Consider the following 15,340-nt stretch of genomic DNA (forward strand, 5'->3'; position numbering starts at 1 on the left):
GCTTATTAGATTGTGGGCTCCACTTTGATTATCTGGGTGGTCCTTCCCTGAAGTTCTACGAAGCTGGCGTCAGGGGTTTGAGTTTGTCATGCAAATCATGCTTTAATCACTCATCCTCTCGTCTTCCGCCGGATGGGCAGTAAATACATGATTTATGCGCTGAAGGCCCAAATAGATCATAGGAATCGAAATCGACGAGTCGAGTCGAGGAATGGAGACGTTTGATTTTCACCGCGGACCGGTATGGCATGGAGATATTGCCCTTGGATTTGGACGAGCTGCTGGGAGATGACAGAAAACCTGAACCGTCAATATAAAATATATTCCAAATCAGAAAAAGGGCAGTCATTCACCTATTGTTATTGAAATTTGGTTTAAAATACTTGGTTCAAAATAACCTACATTCAACCAATAACGATGATAAATCTGTCAGCATGCTTTTCAAACAGTATCTTCTTCTTCTTCTTTGGCTCAACAACCGATGTCGGTCAAGGCCTGCCTGTACCCACTTGTGGGCTTGGCTTTCAGTGACTAATTGATTCCCCCCCATAGCAGGATAGTCAGTCCTACGTATGGCGGCGCGGTCTATTTGGGAATTGAACCCATGACGGGCATGTTGTTAAGTCGTACGAGTTGACGACGCTTTTCAAACAGTATACTTTCAGTAAATTTCTTGAAAGAGTAAACATATATCGATCGAGGAGCGCTTCCGAAGGCTTATTTTATCTCAGTATGCGGGTTTCGCAATGTATGCTTTGTTACCAGACCACTTCTTCCACAATGCCACACACTTTTAACATGACATAGAGGTCTGCATAAAAGTGTGTCTATGTCAGCGTTTTCATATTCGATCATTTCTGATGTTTCTAGTAGGAAATGATTACCTGAACGGCAATCTAATCCTGGAGGATACTGTGTAGGTTTCTGAATGTTGGTTTATACATTATTACATAGTTGTCCAGATACGACCACGAAATACTCGCTGAACTAGCCACAACGATTGTTGAACTTTCCTTAAAAAAATGAAAACAACCTTTAAAATTTCTTCTCAAGAAAGATAATTCTTACACGATTTTGCGTCTTAAAAATGATTGAAATCTAAAAACTCTTTAAAAATTTATGAAATTCCTTGCGTTCATTGAGTGCATTATAAACATAACGTTTCCTATTTCCCAAACATCAAATATATAATTTGATTCAATCTTTATCGTTTCGTGTTTTCTATGATCTAATTTTCGCCTAGGACAAGATTGCAGTCATGACATAACATGACTCTTATTGGAGAATGTCTACTTTCTGTACCTACGATTATGGTTCATAAGAGTTACTGATAATAACAAAATATGAAACGCTAAAAATACGGTACTTCCTAATTAACCGTTAACATGACTCTTATTGGAGAATGTCTACTTTCTGTACCTACGATTATGGTTCATAAGAGTCACAGATAATAACAAAATATAAAACGCTAAAAATACGGTACATCCAAATTGAATTGATTATTAGTATGCTTTGAAGGAAAAGGGTCCTCTTCTCTTTTACCAGAAAGGGTCCCTTCTCTTTTAATCAAAAGGTTTAATCTGTCACCCTTTCTAAAGCAAAGGTGATAAAACGCACCGTTTTGAATAGTGTGCCATCGTGGGTCCCTTTTGATTGAAATGCGAGACAACATGAGGCAAGGTAATAACAGTACTTGCACATCCCTTGTGTTAAATACCCGTCGCCATCGCATCTAGCGGCATCAATCAGCAGTTTTACGGGTGCAATAGAGGCCATGAAAATTGTTTGATTAGAATTTACACAACTTTGACTTAATGACCCATTGGCGGCAAAGCCGTTATGCGTTGTGTGGTAACTGTACGCATTTTTGGTGTGCATTGTGTGTTAAAAATAATCATCTCTGAGATTGCAGATTGCCGCAGCGTCGGATGAGGAATTTAAGCACATCAACGGAAAGCTGCAGCTTAATAGATTCTTCGCCATACACCCTACTAGCCTGTTGCAAATATTATAACTAATAGATAGCTACAGAAAAGGCTGTTGGTATTACTACAACTTGAGGTGTGCTGAAAATATGCTGCAAATTTTGATGCTTTGATAGGGGCGATGGACATTGTTTGTAGGTGTTTTTTGATTGATTGCTGCACCGAACGAACCTTGTTGATTGTTGCCACTTGATGCCAGTTGTCACCGATAATTACTTCACTACACTGTTTCACTCGCCATTGGCACTAATTTTGCACCTTCTTTCTCCTGTTTCGTACCATCGGCTTAGGTCACCCTTAACGCACTACAAACACCGACTTTTTGATTCGAGCACATACACACACACACACACACGGCACGGAAGGGAAGCGCGAAATTTCCACCGAATGATTGCTTTTTGCTGTCGTTTTGCATTCACTTCACTTTGCACTCTTCTTTTTCGCTTTGCTTTGCTTTGCTTTCTTGGGCTTCGTAATTACACTGGTGTGCGGTTTCACTTGTTTGTAAACACGGCAAAAGCCCGAGATGTCAGACACGCGCGTACTGGGGAATTATGCTGGGAGGCGTGCTGTAAGCTACGCGTGCCGCGATTAAATCAATATTTAGCGTTCCGGTTCCGGCGCCGGATACAGCCGTTCGACGATGTTGCGCATAGGCTAACATAATCTGCTGGTCGCGGTGGGCCCAGTGCGGCGTGATAGGAGCAAAGGGGTTTGGCTGTTGCTTGTCTGTTACTATTACGGTGGTGGGTTGTTTTAAGCAAGGAAAAGCTGCAACTAGACACATCTAAGCTAAGACGTGGCGTAACTTGTCTTCGCCGCTCCACCTGCACAGAATAACAACGTGGGAACAGCGAACCAACTCAAAAGCAAGCAAAGAAAAAGGGTGGCGAACATAGCGATTACCAGAACAGCGAAACTCTCCAAGATAAGCGGCATCGAACAAAGGGAAAACTGGCCACCACACTCCCCTTATACAAGTCCTTCCCGTGTCTGATGTCTTTACCGCGAAAAGTCGTAAAATATCGGGGTCCGTCTCTTGATCGGTTTTCGTCTTTTCTAACCCGAACTACCAGTTGCACACTTCCCACCACGGTCTCGTTGCGGATGTGGCGGAGTTTGTGCCCTCGTTCAAGGACAACGGGTTTCCATCAGCGGGCCCGCTATTTCGCGCGTTTCGGTTTTAGTTTTGTTGTGCAGCCTCGGAACGCGCAACGGGTGGGATAGACAGCCGAAAAGGAAGCAGCGAACAATTTAGCGCATGGTTTTGGGTACGCTCTAATATTTTTACGCCGCAGTAAAGCTTCGAACAAAGTTTTCTGAAGCGCAGGCACTGGTACACATCCATGGGAAAGCATTCGTACAAAAGTTGAAGGCACAAAACACATACAAAACGATAAGAAGTGATCCTTCGTGCCACAAGATCCTTCGGTAGGAGCAAACCATAGAGCCTGGGATGTTTTTGTTTCTATCCAGCTCTGCTTCCTCTGCGTTCGAAGAGCTCAGTGGCGTGTTTTGGAGTAGCCAGTCTTCGGATGCCATCAATCGTGTGTGGCGGATAGTAGCATTGTTAAGAGCTCTGTTTTACCTGGCTTCATCGTATTTGGCCATAAATCACTGTTGGGTTTGGCTAGCTGCGACTTGTTGGTTAGCTCATAGCAGGACTCGGTCCATTTCGAGGAAGTTTAAACACCCGGTACGGGCCTGCTTGATGACCGTTCCATTGGGGACCGGCCGTGGAGTGTAATATGGTGTAAGAGGGTCCAAAGGGGTACCAATAAACCAAAATAAATTAAATGGAATGAAATGCTCCAGCTTCACAAGCCTTGTCAGACAACGTATTTCAAATAATACATTTAATGTTCTTTAAGCTCTCTCTCTCTCTCTGTCTCACTCACTTATGAAGCGTTCCTCTGAAGAAATCTGTAGGAAAGCCAGATCAGTTTCGGCAAAGCGGCCATTGCCAGGCAAAAAAGCAACGCACGCATAATTTAAGTTTTCTTGTTCCACACTTTTTATGAGCCACAGCCACAGCATATCTCGCTCCGTCCCCAGCGCTCCCATCTCCAAGGCAAGCTTTTGCACAGGGGCAAACCAAAGCAAAAGGGTAAGAGAATGTGACTCATTTGTTCTCCGGTTTGGCTCGCAATTTTTACAACAGAAACACAATAAAACTCAAAACATACCGAGCGCACACGCAATTTGCTGCAATTCCAATTCCAGCAAACGATTCTTAAACACCCGAACATGGTCCTTTTGCCGCAAGCGAACATTCCTTTAAGTCGGTTTGCGATTTTATGGCGCACAATTTACTACAATAAAGAATTTAATTTTGGAACCTCGGAGCACAAACTCACACGAGACGAACAGTTTTGGGGATGCTGTTGTGCTATCGGTTTTGTTGTTCTTGTTCTTGCTGGTGAATCGCACATTTGACTGAAGCTACACTGATAAGATGAACTTGCACAGCCGTTTGGACCGATCCGGTGTTAAAACTTGCCTATAATTTATGCCAATTAGTTGCTGCTCTCGCCTTTGCCTTTGCCAATTCTAGTAGGGATGGTGGATTTAATAAAAACCACTCATTCGCGCGCACTGTTAATTGCACTAGCTCCAATTAGTAACCGGTGTGTGCCGTTCGCTCATCGATAAATGCATCGAGCGCTCCACAACTGGCATTGTGCGGCAAAGCACTGCGAAAATGCAAATGCCATTGGTTTGAAAGATGAGAACGAAAGCCCAAAAATAAATAAACAACTAACTCCAATGCTTCACAATGTCTTCACAATGTCGATAAACTTACTCGCTTAACCTAAGCGCTGGCAACTGCGTTACTCAAAATTGTGAAACAGAACTTCTTTAAATTTAAATTATTAAATAAAAAAAACACACGCACACACTCACACAACATTTGGACTAGAAAAAGGCACAACATTTAGGACCTTTTTTCTACAACATGTTGGACCAGAAAAGGGCACAACCTTTAAACACAATTCCGGCGTGTCTGCACATCGGTGTGTGTATGTGCGTGTCCAGGTACGCTTTGCTTATTTTCACAACGACTTGGACAAAAAAAACACACGCACTCACACACACACACACACACACACCTTAAAATGGTTCTATTGATTGGTGATTGCTGTAAGGCGGAACGGAACTTGTACCGGCTTGTAGCATTTTTCTACCATTATTTGTGTGTGTGTGTGTTGCAGTGGTTGATAGATGTGAGTGCTTTGCACCAATGATTGATTGTTGGCAATGTCCAGCTTATCTGTTTTAATTTAGCTTGATTGTAGATACGAAATGAAATTCAAATAAGAAACAAACGCATTTATTTTGTCTTCTTTTGCTCTTTTTCAATTCCTTTTATTCAGCACAGGTTGATAGTAGCGTGGTTGATGGTTGAGGCTGTAGTAGCAGCAGCAGCAGCAGCAGCAGCAGCAGCAATAGGTTGATTGGATGGAACTAGATTGGATGGGCAACTAGCGTAGCAGCTTCTCCAGCGTGCCGACGCGTGTGTTCCTCTTCGTAGCTGGACGTGCTCTGTCGGCGCGTCGGCTCGGCTTCGAATCGGGTCTGCCGTGCAACACCGTGCAACAATGTATCGGCACCCATTCTTCACGCACTCACACACCCGCAGGCAGTCGTGCGTACTGGGAAAATACATTGTAACCGTTTGCAGCACCAACGCTTGAGTGCTAGGGATGGTGAGCGTTGGAAGGAACCTCTCAGCCCGAAGGCTTGGGCAATGGGAACGCGCAGCCTAATGTGCGCCATTAGGGCTACAATGTTGCTTGACATTTATTTTTGATATGTGCGAGTGTTGATGTGTCTGTGTGTGTGTTTGTAAAAATAAAACAAAACATTTAATGAAAACGATAAAATGGCGAGAGTGAAGAAGGGCGTGTATATTGGAAGCTGGTGGGATGTACACCTTGCCCGAGCAACTCACGTTTTTGAACGTTTTTGGAAAGGCCTTTCAATTAAAAAAAAAAAACAAAAAAAAAAAACACACACACACACACTCTTTTGTGTCTTTTGTTTTGCTTCCCCGCCAGTAATGATCACCATTTATTTTGTACAGCGGCAGCGCACAGCAAAACCCCGGCAAACTAGTTTTGGCGTGGTTGGTCACGATCGCGTGCCTTCTTAATCGCACGCAGGCCATCCCGCACGTGCTCCAATGTGGCGGGCGCTGCTACGGTTGGCTGGCGGGTCACCAGTTTTGCAGCGTTTGCTTTGGTGCCGGTTCCGTTGCGGTCCAGTTTCGCAACACGCGCCGATGCAGCGGTCAGCCTAATTCATTCCATTTTGTCGTGCATGCACTTTGCCGTCTACGGCTCGGTTCGAAACCCGTTAGGTCGCGGAGGCTTTTAGGCCGTCTGCTTGCGGATTGGTTGCAATTGTGGGCGCAGTGGAGTGGCACAACGGCACAAGTTTTTAGCAAATGGTTGCAGACGGGTGTTGCTGCTGCTAGAAAAATTCAATTCAGATGTGTCTCAATTCAGCTTCTGATTCCGATTCAGAATTCAGATGTGTCTGATTTCAATTCCGATGAACTCCCTCAAGCAATGTAAAGTAAAATGATAAATTGAACGAGTTTTGGAATATATTTCATTTTTTTTTATTTTCTGTTTAAATACAACCAAATAACTTTTGATTTAACATGAGGAACTCTGGTGGCACTTTAAAGGGAATGTGGCCAGTATAGTTGTCTGTCAGCTGTGGCTTATTTGTTTAATCAAATGGCAATTTTCTATTAGAAGAATGGATGAAGCCGGAAAGCCAAAAAGGCTTCCTAAATGTTAGGAACAAAGTGCAGTCTACATTCTTGAGCGGATTGTTAACCCCTTTTTCTGCCTTTTGGTGCGATCAGCAATGGTATATTCAGATACTTTGCTATTAAAAAAACACACACACACACAAACACATTAAAAGTATTTGCCATTAAACGGATCCCGTTTAATTGATAATACTGCTCAAGGTCAGCGCTTCGGCTGATTTGCCTTTCGCTTTCGTTAGCAATATTTATCCACCCGTGCCCCCTGTACCTCCCCAAGGGATTGGAATGCAAAATGAGGAATTAAAAAAAAAAATAAAATATTTGGACAACAGAAATACAAAAAAAAACAGCAACGTTCGCACACGCCTCGACCACAGCAAACCTACATTTCATTCTATCGCTGCGTGCGCGTGTGCGCGTGTGTGTGTGTATGTGTGTGGTGAAAAACCAAAAATCTTCCACCCACTGCTCCACATCGCACTGCCACCCACCCGACACATTTATAATTGCGTTAGCGGTGAGAACGTATTTTTAACGCGCTTTTCCTCGTTTTGCGTTTTTTTATTTATTTATCTGTTTTTTTTTTTATTTTGTTGATGAACGCTGTCTGTGTGTGGATGTACGTATGTGAGATGTTTGCGATCCACACGGCCGAACCCGTACGCTCGGGCACACTACTTGCACGGGATGTTGTTGTGTTGTTTTCCAATATTTATTTGTTGTTTTTCCTTCACCTGCATTGATTCATATAATTATCTGCCGCCCGAAACCCCGTTGTCGGGAGAGCGACAGAGAGCGAAAGAGAGAAAAGAAGAAAGAGAAAGAGAGAGAGAGACATAGAGAAGGAGCAAGAGGGGGTGAATTTTCAGATTTCATTTCTCGCAAAAGCAAAAAAAAAAAAAAGATTTTCCGCTCTCTTGCACAAAACGGACTTTTCTTCTCTCTCTCTCTCTCTCTCTCCGGCTCTCAGGGCGGCGACTTTGGCCGAAATTCAGTTCACAAACTCTTGCCGAAACAAGTAAAACATCCCACACACACACACACACACACACACACATATATGTGCGCATGTTTCGCGTTGATCAATGAAGCAATTCACCAGTGAATCTCAAGTGCGCCATCGTCTTATCGGCCGTCACCGTTCGGCCAACTCCAAACCGAGCACCCAACCTCCTCCTACCCTTCCCCAACCCGCCCCACCACAGTGGCCAATATATCCGTCATTATTACTGAAAGATAAAGAACGAGCGCAAACCCGCGCCCGCGCCATTTCCGTCTCCCCGGACTCCGTGTCCGGGCGAGTTTTTCCGCCGCTCGGTCAGCAATGTGTCCGTCCGCTGCTTCTTGCTCTTCCGCGCCAAGTGGGAGCGTAAGCGCGCGCGCGCGCACGCGGCACCCCGTATCATCACCCGCGACCCCTCCTCCCTGCCCCCATCCCCCATCCCGTCACCCTTGGAGGGAGGCATCGGAATCGAACTAAAATTATCCATTCGAGACATTGATTTCGGGTACGATCGAACAGTGCGCACCGCAAAGGGCCACCCAGCGCACACACACACACACACGCCAGCTACGCATACAAAGACACGCACAGACGCCTCGTGACTAAGTGAAGAGACATTAATTTCCAATAGTTTTCGGGTCGGAACGCTGGATTCGAGTTCGAAGTTGTCGTCGCTTCCGAGTCCAGCTACAAGTGCACCTTTCCTCTTCAGCACCCTGCTGAAGGTGTTCCAGGACGCGGTGGGACAGAGCTGCGCGTGAAGCAATATGCAATTCGAAAAAAAAAGGAAGAACTTGGATACTTTTCGTTGCCGTGGTCGTTTCCGTTTTAGGGACTCAACACTTCACGGGTCGTTAAGGCAACAGGCTACCAATCGGAAACCAGTAAGCAACGTAAAAGCAAGGAAAAGACATCAGACAAAGGAACATGCGATGACTCCAGCAGGTCTAGCGACCGGCACTACTAGAACGCGCGTACAATTCAATGTTCTTGGGATGGTTTGCACCAAATGTCCCGCGTGCGTCCCAAGGTTGGTTCCAGGGGTTACCGCCACCGCAGGACGGCGGTGGCGATGGCTCCGCATTATGATAGTGCCTGACCAATATGTTCACTAGCTAGGACCGCACTTTTCGGGGATCCGTTGGTTTTAGGGTTGAAGAACCAAAGCAAAAACCGAAAATGTGGAATAGATGTGTTATTAGGGCCTTTTTTTGTTGTTGTTTTGGACCGAGGGAAGAAAAAAACACACCAGCATAATCACATCACCTACACGGGTTATTCAGCAACACACATACACACCCACCCACACTGAAATAGTGAGTTGGGACAAGGCTAGAAACGCGACGATCGCCAATTCGTTGTACCGTGGCGTGTTCTTTCTTTGTTGTGGTCATTAGACTTTTCTGTTGTTGTGTGTGGCGTTTTTCACTGCACACATACACACGAGCACCTTCCACATACACAGCTACATTCACAAAGACACACACACACACACACACACACACATAAGTACGAGAGAAACACAATAATTCTTGTAGGCGTTCGACCACAGCGAAGGGCGACGTCAACGCGACGCGCAGGGAAAATCTAATGAACCAACAACGGACGGTGACTGATGGGGGAAGGGGTAGGGGGTGTGGGGGGGTAGGGTTGGGTTTGTGACTATGGGGGGGGGGAGGCAAACTTTTTCACGTTACCAATGCGCGGGGCGAGGCGGGATGGTTTTGGCAAAAAATAAATAAAATAAATATAAATTCACGATATACGTGCGCGCGAGATGCGGACTTTCACGCGATCGCGAACGCGCGCTCGAACGGCAACTGACCAACGTGGCCAGGGCGGCCCCCTAGTGGTGGTCCCGCACCAACGGCGAGAGGGTTTTTTTTTCCATCGTTGCGAACCAATTTTCCAACCCCCCACCCGCCCCAGTCGTTGCTCCACCACTGGTCCGCTGGTTGGTTGGCCGCATCGCATACATCGGCAGGGTGTCGCTGTGTGCGCGCGTGCGAGAGTAAAAGTGTACGTGGTCTGGCCGCGCTGTGTGTGGCGTTTCTGTGGCCTGTGTTTACTCGGCCGATGCTCGGGGATATAGATGATCTCGCACAGATACACGCAACCCGCTGCCTTCCGCCCGCCGCCGGGAAACCTCCGAGAATGTGGGACTGTGTGGTGTCCCAATTTTGTGGCGTCGCGAGAGCCGCCCAAGATGAACGAAACTGCCCGAACGGGGCCCGTGGGGCCCCAGAGAGCGCTCCGGCACCAAGCGCGCGCAACACACAGAGCAAACAACGGTGACCGTATGGTACCAACTGGCCGAAATCGCACTCGCTGCTGTCTGCCAAAAACGGGAATGTTTGCGGCGCAGCGGGAAGGCAGTGTGGGGGGGGGGGGGGGGGGACGAGCTTTCCAATACGCACAATAGTACGCATCGGGAGGTTTAAACAAACAAACTGCCGCCGTCGACGACGACTCCGATCGTTAAAAAAAGAGTTTGTTGATACTGAGGGCAGTTTTGCACCAGATCAGTTGTGGTGTCACGCACTTGGGAGGAGAGTCCGCGGAGCTGTTGCAATGAGTGGGGCGAATCATTAAGGGTATTTGCCATCATTGACACAAAGAACCGAGCCAACCAGCTTGTGTACGACAGTTGCACCCATGCTGGGGCATGCTATTTAGATCCTACGGCAATGAAAACCCATTTTATGGGTCCAACGACCGGCTTACATAGATTATACAAATGGGAAATTAATTCATGCTGAACATGCCTTTACCACCCCGACTGTGAACTGCGATGTAGCAAAAGAAAATATAAAACAAAACAAAACCCAAGAAGGAGTGTGATGTACTTTGCCAAGATATTTCCAGCGATACCGTTGTAAAAGAATTTTAATTTTAAAACGTCACTGGGACCGCCGCTGACACATCTGGTGGACTTTGAGCACACTGGCCTTGAAACTTGAGCAAACGATCTCGTTTAAAAAATACAGTTTACTCGTAAAACCCAATTTTATAATGGTTAAACTCCTTCTGAACTTCGTCGGGTTGACGATTTTATGTTATTATTATGAATATGTTTTTTATTATCCCTTATTTGCATCAATGGGTTATACAACTTCTTTTTAAACATTAGGGTAAGAGGGATGGGAAATATGTGAGCGGAGAATACAACAGAAAGAGTTAAGAAGGAGAGCGGGATAAAGGAAGGTTATAGTCAAGCAGATTGTAATACTTATTTAAGAACTCACACGCCGACGAGAGATTAAAATTACTCTGACATGGAGACAACGGGACGAAACGTACAACGGAGCATTAGACAGTAGAGAAGGAACATCGATTTTATTGATTAATAGCTCTACGGTGAAACAGGTCATGCAAGAATCTGCGGATCCGAGAGAAATTCGGCTTGAATTGGTAACTAGCGGAGTCCCAGCAGCAGTACAGACTAGTGATAGGTAAAGTTGACAAAAATCTGGAGTCGACTCCGATGTGACTGTGATAATTTCGGAATCGACTCCGGAAGGTAGGTCCTACCAGCATTATCCGGAGTCGTTCGGAATCACTCGTAGTCGTCCGGAGTCGTTTAGAGTCGTTCGGAGTCGGCTTTGTTGGAGTCAAAGTCGTCCGTAGTCCGTAGTCAGCCGGAGTCGGCCTTGGAAACATAGGCCTGTATACGAAGATGCGCGTGCACTTGACTCTCCGGAGTTGACTCCAATCGACTCCAATTCCGGTGTACTTCGATCGATCTGACTCCGAAAGACTCCAAATTCGGGCGACTCTGTACGACTCCGAATAACACCGGACGACTCCGAACGATTTCGAACGACTCCGGGTGACTCCAAAAGACTCCGACTCCGGGTGGAACTTAACAATAGCCCGAGTCGGAATGGAGCCCTGCGCTCCAAATAGCGCATCACTAGTGCAGACACTTTTAGAGCCTGAAGCCATGCGAGAGATCAAACCTAATGTCTTATTAGCTTTGCTGACGACAAAGTTTCTGTGGTCCTGGAATGAATGCCCGGTAGTCTTATCGCACTACTAGATCATTGGCCAAATGTGCTTACTCGTAAGCTAAACTAAACTAATTGCGTTGCTTGCTCCACGATTGCTGCAATCACGTTTTGCACCATGTCACTGAGATCACAGACCGTCCACCGTATATCCCGCACTCGCGATAACAACACCGCCGTGAAGGTGTACTTCTTTTTCGTGTGCTTCCCTGCTTTCCTCGGAGGAACCTCATAGGATCACTGATTCGTCCGACCGGGCCACCTGGGCAAGATTGCAAAGCGTTTGTGCTGATCCTTTCGGCAAACGTTCGCTTCCGACATCAGTTTGAGCAGGGTCGTTTGCGCCTTTCCGTTCTGTTCTAACGGTTCTAGCAGTTGCAATGGGATTTCGGGTTCGGTGAGTGTGCAATCGGGGTCAGGGTCGTGAACGTAATACGCTGCCCCGAGTCGTGGTAACACACACACACACACACATACACACACTCACAGAAACAGCCTCACGGGGTGTCTCTTCATCAGCATCGTCAGCCTCGTCGGTATCGGGCCTTACGCTTTGTGATGGATTTATATTTTGATTTGATTTTTTTATTGCCGAATGATCCCCCAGCCTCTGGTGGCGGTGAGAAGACACGTTCGAGCAGAGCGGCGAATTTTAATTTTAATTGAACCGCGGTCTGTAACATCATACGAATACAATTTGAAAGAAAAACGCGACAAAATGGCATTTAAAAAGGAAGGCAGTCAAAGCCGGGCCGATCGAAGCGGATTGTTCGCTACGTAACGTCCCGGCCAGCATCAGTGTGATGATTTGCCGGGGCTGGATTTCACTTTTATGATCCGGTGCTGCGTCTTCTGGGCGCACAATGGACTAGGGGATTCGGGCATAAATCATATCACCCCGGTGCTGGCCATCATTGTGCGGGCATAACATATCTTCCCTGATTGCGTTGACCGGCTCGGACAGATGGGTAACCCTTTCCAGTGCCATTATGCTGGTAATTATTACGAGCGTGGCTCAAGGTTTTTGGGTTATCTCGGACGTGGCTAGACATCACCTTCGGAGTTTCAGAGAGAGAAAAAAAACGAAGGAAAAGAAACTGGTAAAACTCGTCAAACTGGAGCCATGTGTGACCGCATTTGTATTGATGTGTTCCTGGGTCCCGTACGGTAAACAGTGCCTTCCGGCAGTACGACGCTTGCTTAAGATGAGGACAATGCCCGGCAAAAGTCAGGCAAGGGTGAATAGGTCCCGCACTGGAGAGGTAAATACTTCCACACGCCAACTCATAGACAGGGCAAAAAGAAACCGTTACTGCAACAATTATCTTTAGCCAACCTTCACGCAGAAGTAATGCAGCGTCTGCAAGCGAGTGAAAGTCTGGTCGCAAGATGTGCACCGATTTGCATTCAGTGATGGAACCTGGAACTAATCGCTGCCTGCCGGCAACGCCCGCTGCATCAGCCCGCTTCAAACGATCTCGTCTCGACGGAAGCATAACAGGATGCATAAAACCACGACACGCATTCACGTTGCGTAAACACGGTGCGAGATGCACGTGGGCAAGCAAAGCAAGTCGGTGATGTGTCTGTCTGTGTCGCGCGCCTTTTGTTTGCCGGTTTTATATTGCCCCTTTTGCGCTCGTTCGAGGTGCAATTGAGATTTTGAACGATGCTAATTTGCTACGAATGCATTTTGATGTGATCATTGACCCTGGTTGCAGTAAACGTCATTGATTGCTCTTTGATGGATGTTTTCGACCGGCAAGGCATTTCAGCTCAAGGTTTTGTGCATTTGCTTTTATGCTCCCGTTCTGTCGCGCCAGAATATCAGTCACCCCTTCTGTAACACAAACAATGTGGATGACACGCTGTCATTGCTGAAAAGTCAATATGCATGCCATATCTGCACAGAAAAGTAAAAATCCGATAAACGGTGCCAGACAGAACACTCACAAAATCAACCTCAGACTTCTGGCTCACTAAAACAGGAACGGAAATGGTACAGAGAAAGAGAGAGTGAGAAAGTAAAAAACAAAAACCAATCCTATGCAACGCAATTTTTGCGTCACCGTCTGTTGGGACAGTTTTGGAAAGTTCTGTTCAGTCCATATGGTTAACATATTTAAAGTTCATGAGGCTATGTGGCTTAGCAAACCTGCACATTATTTTTTTACGTAACGGTTGTAATGGACCTACGAAATCATTCAGTCCTAACTTCCCTCCCAGATTCTTTGGCACAGGGGAACGGTCCGATTGGAAATCGGATTCTGATGCGTAGACTACGACACATCTCTCAATTAGCCCACCGGTGTACCTTCACAATTGTCTTTAGTGGTTAGAAATTATCCGTGGCATCCATTACATATTATTCATCTTTTGAATAAACCCATATACCCAACACATGTTTTCAAATGGATTCAACATAGAACGAAACGAAATTATTGCTTTACAGACGATTTCTGTTCTGTAGAGAATCGTGGGGAACGTCCAGCGGTCACTGAATACGTGCTGAATACGATGTGCTGCAATGAAATTTGCGCACTGCCAAATCCATACATAGCTGAAAACAATTCAGACGTAGTTGAAAACGATTGTTATAGTTAATAATTAATAATTCATTGTTGAGATCTAATAATTCATTTCATATACTTATTTAAGGAATATACCATTTAAGGAACTATATACTTATAATACCTTAATTATTTAAGATCTCCACCGGGACCACCGGGCGAATCAATTAACGATATATCTCACATTACGTGCGATCTCGAAATCTTCTGGATTTCTCAGCAGTCGGTGAAGCCTATAGTATGCACAGATTTCCACAATACACAATGGGTGTCCGGATTTTGCTGCTGATGTCGTTGTCCGTAGCAACGACCGTCCCGAGATAGCAGAGCTCCTTTACTATCTTGACACTTTGCACTGCTTCCAAGACGGTTTGAGCTTCCGGTAAGCAGGTACTTCGTCTTCGTCGCATTGATTCTTAATCCAATTCTTGCTGCTTCGTATTTGCGACGGGTGTACGCCTCGCACACCTTCGCTGTTATCCTGCCGATGATGGCGATGTCATTCGCAAAGCCAAGAAATTGGAGAGACCGGTAGAATATCGTGCCATGGATGTTGTTGTTTAGCCCCGCGCCTCGAATGACACCTTCCAGGGCGATGTTGAAGAACAGCCAGGAGAGTCCGTCACCTTGCCTTAGATTTCGATACTCTCACCTTGCACTGCACCCCGTGCATGGTGGCCTCCAACACCCGGATCAACTTCCCAGGGAAGTGATACCGCTGCATAATGCATCAGCAATTTGTTACGAGGTAATATAGATGCTCCAGACTTGCTTTCCCAACTTAGTTGGTATGTTCCTTCCAGGTGTTTAAGAAATCGGACTGCTCCTGCAATACCTTTCCGCAATACAGCGTTTGGCATTAACGACCCGTGGCTAATTGATTTGCGTCAATTCAATGAACATTACCGGGATTTTAATTTCTAATTTCATGTTCCGGCTCTTTGTTATATTTTCTAATTATGCCTTTTGTATTCTTATTTTATTTTTTGTTT

General features: G+C 45.9%; 2 protein-coding genes across 2 annotated transcripts in view; one reads left to right on the forward strand and one right to left on the reverse strand.

Moving 5' to 3' along the window:
- LOC120948794 (putative protein kinase C delta type homolog) overlaps window positions 1-10,077 on the reverse strand; it is a 50,950-nt gene extending 40,873 nt beyond the window's left edge. Inside the window, exon 1 of the mRNA XM_040365517.2 lies at window positions 9,469-10,077. The gene's annotated coding sequence lies outside the window, so the exon portion shown is untranslated. The remainder of the gene's footprint in view (window positions 1-9,468) is intronic.
- Window positions 1-15,340, forward strand: part of LOC120959902 (rho-associated protein kinase 1) — a 212,346-nt gene that overhangs the window by 186,214 nt on the left and 10,792 nt on the right. The window lies entirely within an intron of this gene.

This window comes from Anopheles coluzzii, chromosome X, assembly GCF_943734685.1.
Source record: "Anopheles coluzzii chromosome X, AcolN3, whole genome shotgun sequence".
Taxonomy (NCBI): Eukaryota; Metazoa; Arthropoda; class Insecta; order Diptera; family Culicidae; genus Anopheles; species Anopheles coluzzii.